Raw genomic sequence first — 16,052 nt, 5'->3', positions numbered from 1 at the left:
GACTGAGGAACTGTATTTTAAATTTTATTTAATTTTAGTTAACTGGAAGTTCAAGTTAAATAGCTTTTTTTTTTTAAAAAAATTAATTTTGGCATTTTTTTTTTTTTTTTTTTTTTAGTTCGTTTCAGGTGTACAACATAGTGATTCAACATTTATAGACCTCACAAAGCGGTCAACCCAGTAAGTCTGTCACCCATCTGACACTGTACATAGTTATTACAATATTATTGGCTATATTCCCTATGCTGTCCTTTGTGGCTACAGTGCTGGGCAATGTAATTCTAGAATGCTGAAGTTTTGGGGATGAGGTGAGGCCTGCCATTGCCATTTAGAGTGTCGTACTGTCCAGACACTCTGGATCAGGAGGTTATATTCTCTGGCCTGATCCAACAGGACTACACACCAGGCAAGAGAAGTTCAAGGAGATGTTCAAAGTCTTCTCCACATCTTAAAGGCAGTGCCATGTTTGATCAGGGTACCCATCCTGGTTCACAGGAGTGGGGTTCCTTGATTGGCTGAGAGGGCCTGGATGCTGGTATGCAGGAGTGGCTCCTGTCCAGCATAGGGGAGAGGCCAAAGAGGGCGGGGTGCAGGACAGAGAACTGGGTGACTTTTCCTGACACTGCTCTGCAAGCCCCATTCATAGCTACATCCCGGGTCTGGTTTCCAAGACAGAATGTTCTGTTTGGTTCCCGGCGCCAAGTGGCTCCTTGGTTCTGGATATGCCCAGGCCTCACACCAGGCCACTGGTTTCTGGCTTCCAAATTGGCTGGGCCCCTAGACCCTACTTTTCTTCTCCTTCCATCAACCTCATTCCCCACTTCTACCAAATCCAACAGCAGGAGTCATTTGATAAATTTCTCAAGATGATTTGAAAAATCATTTCTTAAAATGTTTTGCAAATGTTACCTTCAATAAGCAAACAGCTTAAAGACTAATTGCTAATGAGTTTAGAACCACATATGATATTTGGGGGTCTTTTCGAAACCATGAAATCAATTTAGCTTTTATCTCTAGATAGATATATGTCAAAAGCTAGATTAGATTTTTTTTTTTAAAAACCACATCACTTCTTTGATTTTCAGACTTTATGGGGGAAATCATGAGCATGTAGAAACACTTTATGAGGCTTGTGGTTTAATCGATGGAGATTTAAAATGCTTTACCAGATAACTATTTTCTTAGAAGGAAAGTGGTCTGGGTATTCTCTTGAGGGAAACTCCAAATCTGTAATTCTCATGTTATTTACATACCAAAAACAACAACAACAAAACAAAAGCCAGTTTTTATTTTTTAAACAAATGGAAAAAAATATTTCCTGAAAATCTTGAGTAGGAAAAAAGTGTTTAATTTTGGGTATTTAGAAGAATTAGTTTTTAATAAAGCTTTATGTGGCATACTATAAGAGTTTGAATGACAACAAAGGATATCTTATAATTAGAAGGTTTTGAATAAAAAAATACATATAATTTATTCATGTTTCCACTATCCAAAGATAGACACTTAATGTTTTCTTGTATTTCTAATCATTAGTTTATTTGTTTTCAATCTAGGTGTATAGGTCATGTACATACAATTTTAATCTTGCTTTTTTAACATTTTAACATTTTTTTATTTAACGTTACAACACGTATTTTCCATATACTTCATATTTTTTAGAATTATAAATTTTAGAAATTACATCATAATTAATGAAGTGAATATACAATAATTTTGTAATTAGTGTGTTTTTTTGGTCTGGCATTTAAATTATTTCTGGGTTTTTTTTTTTTTGGTGTGGCTATTATACTTAATGCTTCTCTATATTCAGGATTATTTTCTTAGACTCCATTCTCAAAAGTGGACTTTACTGAGTTAGAGAGTATAAACACTATAAGGCTCTTTGCCAAATTGCTTTCCAAAAGTATTATGCCAAAATATCAGCAATATTCGAGAGTGACCCTTTCACACTCCCCTCGTCAGCAGTGGATATTATAGTTATTTTTTTTTTAAATCTTTGCTAATTTGATAGGGGTCAAATGTTACTTCATTGTTATTTTAATGTACCATTCCTTGATTGCTAGTGAAGGAAAGCGTTTTCCACACATTTGTTGATGAGTTTTATTTCCTTTTTGGAAATTGCCTACTCACATCCGCTGTCAGTGTACCCATTGGAGCTTCCATATTTTAAAATCCAGTTTGATTAACCTCTTCATATGTAAGGATATTAGTTCTTTGTCTATATAGTATTTCCTCTGACTGTTTTTCCCCACATATGATCTTTGCCTTTTAATTTTGTTCTATTTATTTATTTTGGATAAACAGAAGCTCACATTTTTTACTAGTAAGATATATTAATGTTTTCCTTCTATGTTTAGTGAATTGTACCTCTTCAAATAATGGTAAATTTAAAAAAATTTTTCTTCTTGATTTCTTACATATTGATATTATATATGTAATTAAAAATATCCTTGGAATTTATTTTGGTGACTTATATTAGGTGAGAAGCTAAATAGATACATTTTTCATCAAATAATCAGTTGCCCCAAGGGGACTTATTTAGGTAGTGACTTACTCTTTTCCCATTCATTTAAAATGTTCCTTTCACCATACATTATATATATATTTAAATATATAAATATTTATAATATTTATTAATATATAAATATATATCAATTTTATAAGATAGCTTGTTTCTTGCTTATTGTGTTTTGTTGATTTTCAGTCTAACCTTGTTCCAGAATTTCAATATTTTACCATTGGTCACTGGTTGACAGGTCCAGAATACTCCCAATATCATTTTTTTTTTCTCAAAAAGGTGTTTTGTTTTATTTTGGGTGTGTGTGCCATGGAAGGACTGAATATTGATTATTGATTTTTTTCTTTACTAAAGTTTATTGGGGTGACAATTGTTAGTAAAGTTACATAGGTTTCAGGTGTATAATTCTGTGATACATCATCTATATATCGCATTGTGTGTTCACCACCCAGAGTCACTTCTCCTTCCATCACCATATATTTGATCCCTTTTACCCTCTTCTACCATCCCTCCTCCCCGCTTACCCTCTGGTAACCACTAAACTATTGTCTGTGTCTATGAGTTTTTGTTTCTTCATTTCTTTGTCTTGTTCCTTTGTTGTTTTCAGTTTTATATACCACATATCAGTGAAATCATATGGTTCTTGACTTTTTCTGTCTGACTTAAAAAGATTATACATCATGACCAAGTGGGGTTCATCCCAGGGGCACAAACATGGTTCAACATAGCAATTTGATCAATGCGATATACCACATAAACAAAATCAAGAACAAAAAATGATTATTTATTTTAACTGACCTATTTTGAGTTTTACTTTTTTCATATCTTTCCCATCTCTCAAGACCAGATCAGATCTTACAGCCCACAGAGCCTTTCCTCGTCCTTCTCGGTGGAAAGAATTCATTTTCTCTTTTATTCCCGCATGGCTTTATCTGTACTTCTCTTCGAGCATCACTACTCGTTGCCTTGAATTACACTTATTTGTGGACAAATCTTATTTGCATCTAATTACTTATCCACAGTGGGCTGAATAAGGAGGCCTGACGATGTCCATATCCTAATCTCCAGAACTTGTCACCTTACATGGCAAGAGGGACTTTGCAGATGCGATTAAATTAAGAATCTTGTGATGGAGAGATCATCCCGGGTTATCCAGGCGGCCCTACATTCATAAGGGTCCTTGTAAGGGGGAGGCAGAGAGGGACTTGACTACAGTATAGGAGAAGATGATGTGACCACAGGGGCAGAGATTGAAGCAATGTGGTCAGGAGCTGAAGAGGCAAGGAACAAATGATTTCATTTAGTTGTAAGATGCACTGAGTTATGTGTCATTACCCCTATCTTAGAGATAAAGAACCCAAGGCTTAGGGAGGTTGGGAAGCTTCCTCAGGGTCCCAAAGCTGGTTAGTTTCTGAGCAGGGAGCTGACTCCTATCCAGTACTGTTTCCATATACTGGGCTGTCCATATAATTGAGGTGCCTATGGTAAACAGTGGAAGAAATGCCCAGCTGTGGAGGCTTTACTGAGAATGCTGATGTTTATGTGGAGTCTGTTTACCAGGTGGGGATGGGAAAGGGAAGGGGAATGCTTCCTGGAAACATACAACTGGTGGATGGCTCAGCTGAATGGAGCCATAAAGGCTTTTGCAAAGGGAGCCAAGGAATCTGGTAAATCTCAGCATGGATTGATGTGGGGCAGAGCAGCAACAAAAATCTGTTTTGTGAATTATTAACCCAGGTGTTAATAACAGTATGTTAAGACCCCAGTGACCTCACTTCGATGAAATCCTCTATCTTAAAAGCTAGTGTATGCTACCACTTGTTGTAATGAAACCTTTGGGTAGAAACACTACATTTTGACATTCTGGCTGGTCAGTGGAGTTTTTCCATGTAACTTGCTATGTAGGGCTTTCTGAGCTGGTGTAGACACATGGCTGGGTGATATCAGGATGAATCATTTAGTTTCCCAATACACTTAGAGGCTTGTTTCTTTTAACTGCGTTAGTGTAGATTAAGGGAAATTGCAAAAATGATTACCCTGAGAAATGTCTATTTAATTGCATTTTTATCTGCCATTTTCTTTGCCTAATTTTAGTGGTTAATCTGATGCGATGAAAGTTCTTGCAAGAGGAAAGGTATAATATATTAATATAAGTAAATTGTATATTTTTATGAATAAATATTTTATTTTCTCCTAGGAAAATATGAGCAAATCTTAAACTCTCTCTGGTTCCAACCAACTCTGCCATCCAGAGTCTGTGTAGTCATTTCTGAATTCATACACACACACACACACACACACACACACACACACACACGCACACCTCTACATACATACTTACGTCCCACTCAGTGGACATTGGTTTGTTGTTAAGATAATAACCTCTCAACAGGATAGTCTCCCCTGATGGCCTGGTCAATACATTTACAGAATGTAATTAAACCATATCACTTCCATGACAGGAAATTGATGGCCTTTTAATTATTTCAAGATAACTGAATATGTAATCATTTTCTCCTTTAACTGGGAGAGAACAGTATATTGCGAATAAATTGAAAGCAGAATATAAATACTTGTTTTGTTCGTATGCTGTACTTCTGGGCTCTCTCTCCTCAAGACATCATTTTGGAATGCTATTCACAGGATTTGGGCAGACAATTTAGGAAAACCAGTGTTGAAATCGAGATTAAGATTTAGTAAACAGAGTTTAAAAGGCACTTGATGATTATTGGATTTAGAAAAGATCTATCAGTACTACTATGAACTTTTATATTGTGGGATAAAGTCACAATAATTTTTAAGGTTGTCTGGTAAGAAATATATGGCAACTGGCTTTTTAAAAGAGTTAATGGAGATATGGAGAACTGCTTGTAAAATCAGAGGTGGAGAACGGCTAATTCCCACGGGAAGACTGAGTTACAGCATACTCTTATTGTGTGTGATTTTGGGTGACATTGTGATCAATCATTAAAGGTCCACATTATCCAAATCAAAGACCAAAATCCAACGTGTGATAGGTGTGAGTGTCCTGGTGGGGACATAATATTTCAGTTCACAGTTATTTCGCACAATTGGAATGACATAGCTTTTATATTTTTAGTATAGCAGATATTCTGCACTTAAAATATACATATATGTTTTATAATTCCCTTGAATAAGAAAATTCTCGATTTCTACATTATGAGTATAGGCGACTAGAAAAACCTATCAAAATGAGAGAATTATCTTTCTAAACTGGTACAATGAAAATGTTTTGTCTCTACACAGAGGCCAGAAATGTGAAAAACATTCTTCTCTCACATCTTCTACTAAGAAAAAAGAGTTTAAATTTGTGCTACTACTTGAAAAATTAACTACTTCATCTTCGACTGAAATTCTAGTCAGCAAAATTAATGGGGAGTGGGACAATTTCAGTAGAAACACCCCATGGTGAGTGGCTTTGATTTATAGCTAGACATATTAAATGTATAAGTTATGCCTAGAAGCAGCTCTTTACTGGATATATTTTACAAGTAAATTAGTATAGTGACTTGCCCATGTTATATTTAACATTTCCCTTTCTTTAAAAAATGTTGCAAGCATACATGTTCGGAACAATTTCTTCAATCAGAACTTCTCTTTGGAAAATAGTTTGGAATTATATGGTTCTTTTCCCTCAGTTTTGAGTAGAACATTAGTAACATTCGAGTGTTACGAGGATATGCCACCCTTCCCTAAATTTTTATTGTGATGGCTACATGTGTCGATTTGGAGTTTAAGCTCCTTGTGCCAGAAAAAGTACAAGTAGGTTGTTGTTATGCTCCTGACAAAATGGGTGGGTAAAGGCAGAGCAGTAAATAGAAATCAGGCCCCTCTCCCCTTTAAACTCTGTGACCAGAACAGAAAATACTTAAGGGCAGGTGGGTAGATCAGACTTTTAAGAAATTACTGTTAACACAACTATGATCAGCACGTAGTCACATATGAAGTAGGCCCTCAGTGAAAGACTTTTTCACTTTGTTTTGTCAATAAACCTTTCCTGAATGCTTGACACTCGACTGAGGGCTGGGGATTCAAATTGGCTAAAGGATTTCTGTTTTTAAGAAGGTGGAAGTTGAGTGGAGGAGGCATCTTTTATGTAACGAAGTATGTATAAGAGTAGAGATTTGTACATTGGAAAATTAAAGAGGGAATGATCAATCCTGCTTATGAAGGAAAGGTGTGTTCATTCAGAAGTGAGATTTGAGTTGGGTCTTAAGTACTTGCCAAGGTATTTATAAAGAAAGAGCAGCAACAGTTGACATTCAGCCACACTTTTCTGGCTTGCTTCCCTCAGATGCGTTTGTTTTGTGAACTCAGGAACTTTAATGTTACCGAATCTTTCCTGTGTGATTCTAGTCACCCACGTTTTAACAGATGGCAGACTCCAGTTTTGTTTTTTTTTCCATGAAAATAGCTGTGTTCAATAGTTAAATGTGACTGCATTAAAATATTAGTAACAGTAAAATAAGCACAGAATTCTTTGAACTTTCACTAGAAAGTTTGTAGCTTCTAAGTGGTCAATGCAGGGTAATGTTAAGAAACACCAAGAAGTAGGAAGATTGGTTAAAATGGATTGAAACATCATTTTTATTCTGAGCTGTAAATTTCTTGATTAAAAAAATTATTTTCAGTGACCTAATTTCCTATGTATATATATCAAATGACACCTGAATCATGTTAAAGCCTTAACCTTTTTCCATTTCCTGTTGTAAAACTGCCTGAATTTGACATCTTTTTAAGTGGAGTTGAAATTGTTTTCCCTTGTGATGTCAGAATTCAGATAATGCCCAAATTAATGCTTGGTGATATTTATCTTAAATACTTCATTTTCTAAGATGTCTTCTTTTATTTTAAGGAAGAAAAGAATTCCATTTTGGGTTTCGCTAGAGCTAAAAATTGTCACTGATTATGATATTCCCCCTTGATTATTGGAACCTCACGGCACTGGTGACTGAGTAAGTAAGAGGTGAATGCTCTGGAAGCCTTCAGCCAGATCCTGAGTCTTAGTTCCATGGCTGGAGCAGTACAAAGTGCTGATGCATCTGAGCTCCTTCCAGACTCTCCCACTGGATGGTCAGGGCTTCCTACCAGTTCCTCCCCATTCCTTGGCTCTGTGGGCTATGGTCTCCTCACTGGTTTCTCAAATCCCTGTCATGGTCCATCTTGAATATATTCTTGTGCCCATTCATTAATTCCTCCTTCAGGCAATTATGATGACCACCTATTGTGTGTCAGGTACTATGTTAGGCTACAGCAGTGAGAAATCAGACAGGATTTCTGGCTCTCATGGAAATAAACTATAAGAAAGTAAACAGAAGAAATAAGGTAATTTTGGATTGCAGTAAGTACGGTGGAATAAAAATAAAATAAAATAGGTATCAATGTAATAAAGCAAAGGGGCTGCAAGGGAAGACTTGTCTGAGACGGTGATAAAGGAGCTAAGTTCTGGGTAAAGAGCTTTTCAGGTGGAGGAAATGTGGAAGCAAATCCTGAAGGCATTTGGAGGGAGAGGAAGAAGGCCGTGTCTCTGAAACCTAAAAAGAAGGGATAACGAAGCAATTTGAGGTTGACAAAAACCAGTTCTTATGGGTCTTGATAAAGGAGTTTGGATTTTAGCCTGGCGGTGATGGGTGACACTTGGTTTTAAGCAGGGGATGACAGGGCCTGTTGGATGATTCTGGCTGCTCTGTGGAAAATGAGTTGTGGGGTAGAAGGAGGAGACGCAGGGGTACCAGTTGGGAGGCCCTGGCAGGCATTCTGCTAAGGGATGACAGTTGTTTAGACTGCAGTGGAGGGAGGGAAAGTGAACTGGCAAGAGATGGGCTGTGAGGTCAGGGTCGGCAGGACTTGTGGGTGGTTAGTTGTGAGGATGAAGGAATCGATGAGGACGCCTCATTTCTGACAACAGCATGGTTGGAAAGAAGGAGCCTGAGGGAAAGCATGTTGTAAGAAGAAATCAAGATTGTTGCTTGAAATCAAGTTTGAGAATACCTGCTAGATGTTCAGATGAAATATCGAGTAGGATATTCCAAGTACAAGTCTAAAGCTCAGGCACCGAAGACATATAATTGAAATCATTAACATATGCAAGGTGTCAAGATAGTGGATGAAACTCCCTAGGGCTAGAGTATAGAGGAAATTAGAAACTAAGAAAAAAGTGTTAGAAAAATGAAGGAAAAACCTTCCAACTATTAGAGAAAAATATTTAGAAAACAAAGATACTCTATAATAAAACTTGAAGAAGTAGAAAACCTGAATAATTCTGTAACTATTAAAGAAGTTAATGTTAAAAATCTTTCCACACACAAAACATTTAGGCTATTTGTAGCACTTATTGACAAGTTCTACCAATAATTCTAATTTTATATTTCTTAAAAATATAGGTTTATTTAGGTATGGCAAGGTCAACAGATCAGGAGATGACGAGCATTGAAATGGTGGTTTGTCATACTCATAGATCTCAACATGAGGCGGCACGCCACACCCTGGGGGGTGGGGGTGGGGCACAGGGGAAACACCAGGTTTGGTCAGAAGGCAGGGAGAGGGGGACTGTAGTAAGAGTCTTTGTTGTGCCTCCTGTGGGAAGGAATGGGCAAGACAGGGTAAGCAGGTTTAAGATTGGCTGGTTTGAGTAATTTCAGGGGGCTCTGGGGCACAGGAGCTGTTCTTTGTTGTTTGGTATGTGGCCCTGGAGCGATTAGGACAGGTAGGTAGTGGCTTAGAGTGTAGAAGCCTGATAAGGGAGGTGGTTAGGCGTATGGGCTCTGGATCAGCTGTTTTGTATTTGAAGGGCACTCTCGGGGTGAGTTTCTTACTATCTTTCAGGCATGACTAACCCCGGAAAGGGCAATCCTTCCAGAGTCAGCAAGGCCCCAAATGTCAAAGCATCAGACAAATCAGAAACATGGCTAATATACAAATAAACTTCCATAGTTTTGAAAAAGTTTGTTAAACTAGCATAAGCTCGGCTAAGCCTGACATGAATGAGGAAGGAAAGTTACAATGCAAACTTACTCGTGAACATAGATGCTAAAATCATACATAACCTAGCATTTCTGAGAAATGAAAGTTTTGTTTCTTTCATAACAATGTTTGTGAATTTACTTTGTTTTCTCGCACTTTTTCTTGCACTTTCTAGAATGCACACTAAAATGTTGACAGAAATTATAATAACATGCTTTTGAATCCTGATCCTGAGTCTCCAAGGAGAGCTTTCAATGTCTTACCATGAAGTATGGTATTTGCTATAGATTTTTATTTACCGGTAGAGAAACTCCCTTTGTAGTCCTAAATTGCTAAAAGGCTTTTTTTTTTTTTTTAAACATTAATGAGCATTGAGTTTTATCTAATATTTTTTCTGCATCTATTGGAAGGATCATCTGATGATTTCACATTTAATCTGTTAATGTTAATTATATTAATTGATTTTCTAATATTTATCCAACTTTGCCCTCCTAGGAGAAGCCCAAATTTATCATAATATATATATTCCTTTTCTATCCATTACTAGTTCATTTTGCAAAGAGTTTGTTTAAGATTTTGTATCTAATAAGTGAGTTTGGTCTGTAATTTCCTTATCCTGTAATGTGCTTGCATATTTTTGTATTGTGGTTAAGGTGGACTTTGTCTGTTTTCTGGAGGGTTTTGTATATGATGGATGTTATTTTTTCTTTACATGTTTAAAAGAGCTCACAGGTGAAGCCATCTGGACCTAGAATTTTCTTTGTGGGAAGACTAGTATTTACAGATTCAACTCCTAAGATTAATATATTTTCTCTTTCTTTTTGTGTCAGCTTTGTAAAATGTGATTGTCAAGGGATGTGTTCTTTCATGTAAACTGCCAAATTTATTGGCATAAAGTTTCTCACAATATCTTTGTACTATCATTTAACTGTCTGTTTCCTGAGGATGAGAGAAGTGTGTGTGCCAGATAAACCTCATGCAGAGGTCTTGTGGTAAAAAGAAGTGTAGCGTTTGTAGAACTCAAATCTATTGTGTAAATTTAAACACAAAACCAAAATGGGGATTAGGAGATATTTTTAATAATTACAAAAAAATAGCAAAACAAAACAAAACCATGGTCCTTGCCTGAAAATAATTTACAGGCAGTGTCCACTGAGACAAGGCTTATACACGTTCAAATTCCTAAAGGACTAATATGAGACTGCATTTATGCCAAGTGCTATATGGTGGGTTTCAGATTGCACATAAGATTGCCAAATAAAGGGGAAATGAGGTAATTTTTTAGGTTGTTTAATATGTGCATATCTACATTTTATGCCTTTTTACATCAAATATATCCTTTGCAAAACAAAAGCAATGTTTGCCGCTTGAGGAAATTTGACTTAGGTGAACACCCTTTCAGAAGCCCGCATGTGCGTTTCTCTCCTTGGCAAGTTTTTGTTGGCCCCTGGGTCCCTTTTCATTTTCTCAGAACATGTTTTCTTTCTCTTCTAAACACTAAATTAATAGTTTTGTAATGAAATAAAACTCAAAACAATTTTCATTTGCATCTTTGGCATAAATCAATTAAATTGCCACAAATATTGGTGTTATAGAAATGAAAAAAATATTTACCCAATTCTGCTGCTGTGACGGCATTGGTAATCCAATGAGGAACCTGCATTTACCTGAGCTTGCCAGCTGAAAAGAAAGGGTTCATTGTACAAATGTGAGTTAGCCTTAGGATTCTGGGCATTCTGTCCACGTCTCACTCTCACATGTAGGATTAAAATAGGAAGTTTAAGATATTTATTTAACTTCTGAAGTCTTTTTTTTTGTTTTTTAATCATGGGAAGCTTGGTGTAACAGACTTTAAAGTATGGAAAGGTGCAAGAACATTCCAAGCTTTTCTTACCTTACAAAACTAAACAGGAGTGCCTGTCCCCACTTGCTGGGTTCATTGGAAGGCCGTTAGTGTGGTCAGAGATAAGCAACGGAAAGATGTTGATTAGAGTTTATGAAGATGTTCTCTTTGTGAAATAGGCTCTGTTATATAGGCAAGGCTAGTCCCAGACAGAGGTTAGAAAGAGGCCAAGTCTTTTTCTTTTTCTTTTTTTTTCTTCCTTCCTTCCTTCCTTCCTTCCTTCCTTCCTTCCTTCCTTCCTTCCTTCCTTCCTTCCTTCCTTCCTTCTTTCTTTTCTTTTGGCTCTGCATCAAGTCCGTCATTAATGGATTTCCTTGGCCCTCAAAGTGCTGAGGGATAATAACCATGAGCCTGGAATTAACAATCATTTAAGGATGAAATCAAAATAAAAATAATTTCATACAAATACTGAATAAATTGCTGCTCATAGACTCTCCCTAAAATAACTCAGTAAGTATAGTTGGGGAAAAGAAAATTGAACCAATAGGAAGATGCGGAATACAAGGGAGGCCTGTGGATGAGTCCGGAAGAGGTATAGGCAGACTATGAAGAAACATCCCGTTTGGGATTTCCACTTGACCTTTATAACAAAGGCATTTAAGCGTGGGCGAGATGGCCTTCCCAGCTGCTGACTAATGGTAGGAAGGCAGGAAGACAGGACGTAGAAAGACGAGTGAAGAAGATGTAGAGATTTTCCATACAGGAAATGATAGGGACCCCCCCGGGGAATGGAGCTGTATTCTAGAAGTGTGGAAACAGAAAGGAAGGATTTACAGGTAGGTTAGGGTGACTGGATAGGAGCGGTGATGCTATGACCGTAGGTACAGATGACTCAGGTCTTTCCCTTAAGTTGATGGTGGTGCCATTAACTGGGTTGGAAAGAAGAGAGGGTTTGGAAGGAGCAGTTTGGTTTTGAATATGTTGAACTGAGAGGGTTACGAGGCATCTGGTGGACACGGGCCTCAGACAACCCCAATAACTTTGTGCTATTATATGTTTTAAATTTTTTTCAATTTTTTTCAATCTGATGGTTGTAGAATGATCTTTCTTTCCCCCTCTCTCCTTCCCTCCCTCTTTCCCTTCCTCCCTCCCTGTGTCTTTTTCTTCCTCCCTCCCTCCCTCACACACCTTGAATTGTATTCCTCTGATTAGTAGTGAAGTTCATAACTTTTCCTTGGTTTATTAGTTATTCTGGTTCTGTCAATTGCTTATGAACTGTCTTTGTCAGATGCTACAGACTGCTTACCCAACAAACACCTCCCTCCTTCCTATCTTGTTACAAGTGCTGTGGTTGAGGTGTGAGGTGGCAATATCCTAAGAAAGGAGGACAGGTCTTCCCTAAGCTCCTGTGGATGGGCAGTGATTGGTGGGCATCTGACTCATTTCTGACCAATAGGACCTGGAGGGAAATCTCCTTGAGGTATTTGTGCTGCTCATGTCTTCTCCAGTATTTGACTTCTAGATGTCTCCCTGTTATGGTTTTAAATGTTTCACTCTTTCCTTTCTTATTTATCATTTTTGTGCCTTGGTTAGAAATGATTTTCTTTCCTGGAGTTCTAAAACTATTTTCTATTTTTTTCTCCTATGAATGTTAAGTTAAAAAAGTTTAGGTTTTAAATCCATCTGGATTTTATTTTTGTATCTGGCATGAGGCCATGTTTTTTCAAATGGATAGTCAGTCATCCTGGAAACATTTTTTGAATAGTTTGTTCTTCCTTCCTGGTTTACATTACTATCTTCATGTTACTCTATGAAGTGCACATGGATATATTGATCTATTGTAAATTTCTCTAATCTGTTCATTTGGTCTATTTCTCTACCTTTGTTTTCTTCCCTACTAAGTTATAGCTTCTCTTGAATTTTCTACGTAAATAATTCTGTAGTCTATAAATAATGACAATTTCATTTCTTCCTTTCCAATGCTTATATAGTTATTTCTTTTTCATGCCTTATTGTGCTGGCTAGGATCTCTGGTACAATGTTAAATAAAAGCGATGAGATTGTAGGCATTCTTGTTCCTGACTTGTTTTGTATCTTTTAAAGGAATGCTGCTAATTCTTCAGCATTAGATAGGATTTGGGTAGCCTTCATTGATGAGATTATTGATCCTTTCATCTGTAACTTTTTTATTGTATTCATTTACTTTGTTATCCTGAAAGGTAATGAATTTTACCCTTGTTTTTTCTGTATATTGCAATGATCATATAGTTTTTCTCCTATAGTGTATTGTGAATTGTATTTGTAGATTTTCTAATGTTAACGTAACCTTGTATTCCTGGGATGAACCATACATAGCCTTCATATATTTATTTAATAGTCTTGTAGACTTAGGTTACCAATGTTTTGCATAGAATTTTTGAATTTAGAAGACAGATTGGCCTATAACAATTTTTTCATTTGATGTCTTTGTCCAGTTTTAGGTTGTATCAGCCGCGTAAATTAAAGTGCAGAGCTTTCCCTGTAGTCATTTGTATAAAAGAAGACGTAGCTACAAAACCATCTGGCTCTTCACAGTCTGTCTAGCAGTACGGCCATTCCAGGCAAAGGAGCCCACTTTATTGTTAGCGGAGGCTTGGTCCTGAAGCCCTAGCTGTTCTTCTGTCCTCAGGATCTAGACTGGGCTGCAAGGTATCCTGACTCCCTCCGTTTACCTCATCTGGAAGTGCTCTTGGGCTTGGCCTCCATTTGCTGCAGCCAGGCCCAATGAAACAGCAGACCCAGCAGACCCATCACATTGCCCTGGCTGAAGGAATTTCAAGAAACAAAGCAACTAAATTAGGGAGTGAGATCCTCAAAGAAGTATGTGGAAGTAAAAAAGCTTTTAACATCTGTGTTCTTCCTACCCAGCGAGGAGGATGAAGGCTCCTACCATCGATACATACCTTGTTTCCCCGAAAATAAGACTGGGTCTTATTTTAATTTTTGCTCCAAAAAATGCATTAGGGCTTATTTTATATTACGAGAGTCCTGAAAAATCATGCTATGACTTATTTTCCGTTTAGGTCTTATTTTCAGGGAAACATGGTAGATAATGTGCTGAATAAAACTTGTCTTAATTTCTCCCTTGGTTTCCATTTGGAAGAGAATTTGGAACAAAATTCCAATTTGCAGAGACTTTGGGGAAAAAAACACACAAGTCACATGTTTATTTTTCATCTTGAAAAAAAAAATCTGTATCAGAATTTGAGCTTGTCAAGGGCCTCAGCCGTGTTTACCCCTGTTTGAATCCACACGCCGAGTACAGTGCCAGGTGTATCACAGGTGCTCACTAAGCAGCTCTGTAGTGGAAGATGTTTGCTCTTGTCCAAATAACTTACAAAGTCAGTGTCAAAATCAGATCGGGCAATGAATATTTTCAGGGAAGAGAGCTCGTATTCTTTCAATCTGAAACTGAAAGTTCTTAAACAAGCAAAATGAGGGCAAAAAGACTGAAGTGTTTTAGAACATTGCTGATACCTACCATTTTATCACTTACACGAGTGTGTTTATTTCTAATATTCAAATGCTCTTTAAAAACTGGAGTTTGCTTGCATTCACTGCCTGCATTTCTTATCTTGGCCTTTTGGTGTCATTCTTAGATTAATCTGAAAAGCATATTAAGCAAGGGTGAAATCATTTCCCCAGCTTTGGGTCTTTTCATTTCTGATTGGAAGCAAAAATTATCACACCTATAGTGAAGTTTACTAATCTAACATTTTTTGATGTTAGGTTAACTGTATATTTTATAGCTGACATGTAACTGCAGAAGTTTAAATACAATACAACCAGCAATGGTAAAATAAAACTTTATTTTTATGGGTAGTCCAGAAAGAGCTTTTTCAGAAATTACTATACCAAAGTTACTGAAATTAACTACATATGTTATTAATATATACATGTTACATATATAATTCTAACACATAATTCTAATGTATATCATTACATAATAATATAATAATATAATGTTACATTATAATTCATATATATGTGTGTGTATATGCAAATATACACATACACACACATATGCATATATATGTGTGTTATATATTTAGTGAAAGCAAAACCAGGGTTTTTAAGCCAGGACGGGACCTAATTCATTTTCATTGACCTATAAAATAAAGCTAACTATTTTCCACGAAGCTGCAGAGAGCTAATGAATTTCTGAACAGTTTCAGTTCTGTATGTGCGATACTCACCCCCTTTTGTCCACCTATGGATGGATATGAAAACACTTTGGACTTCAAATTTATTGCTAAGTCCAGTGTTAGCCGCGTGTTTGCCCTTCCCTCTCAATCTGCAAAAGTCTCAATAACTTTTCTTCTTTCCACCATTAATTATATTTTTTCCTCCATTGTCATTTTAATGCACAACTTAATGAGACTGGCTTTTTTTTTTTATGTTGTAACAAATAAGTGAACAAAGAAACCAACAAAATAGTATGGACCCCTAGATACATAAGTAGGAAGCAAATGTATTGAATTCATTGTGTTTGATTGTTGCACTGGGATTTCCCAAGGCTCAGTCCGTCAGGCTACATTCACTCTCAGGGAAAGAGCTGTATTTGTTGCCTGCATCTTTGAACAATTTCACTACCTGAGAGGATCAATGTATTAAACCTAGAGCGCCTGGTGTATCTACCAATAGCTGGGGGCTTGAGTGGCTCAACTT

Source organism: Rhinolophus ferrumequinum, chromosome 2, assembly GCF_004115265.2.
Source record: "Rhinolophus ferrumequinum isolate MPI-CBG mRhiFer1 chromosome 2, mRhiFer1_v1.p, whole genome shotgun sequence".
NCBI lineage: Eukaryota > Metazoa > Chordata > Mammalia > Chiroptera > Rhinolophidae > Rhinolophus > Rhinolophus ferrumequinum.
Note: the sequence above shows the minus strand (reverse complement) of the source record.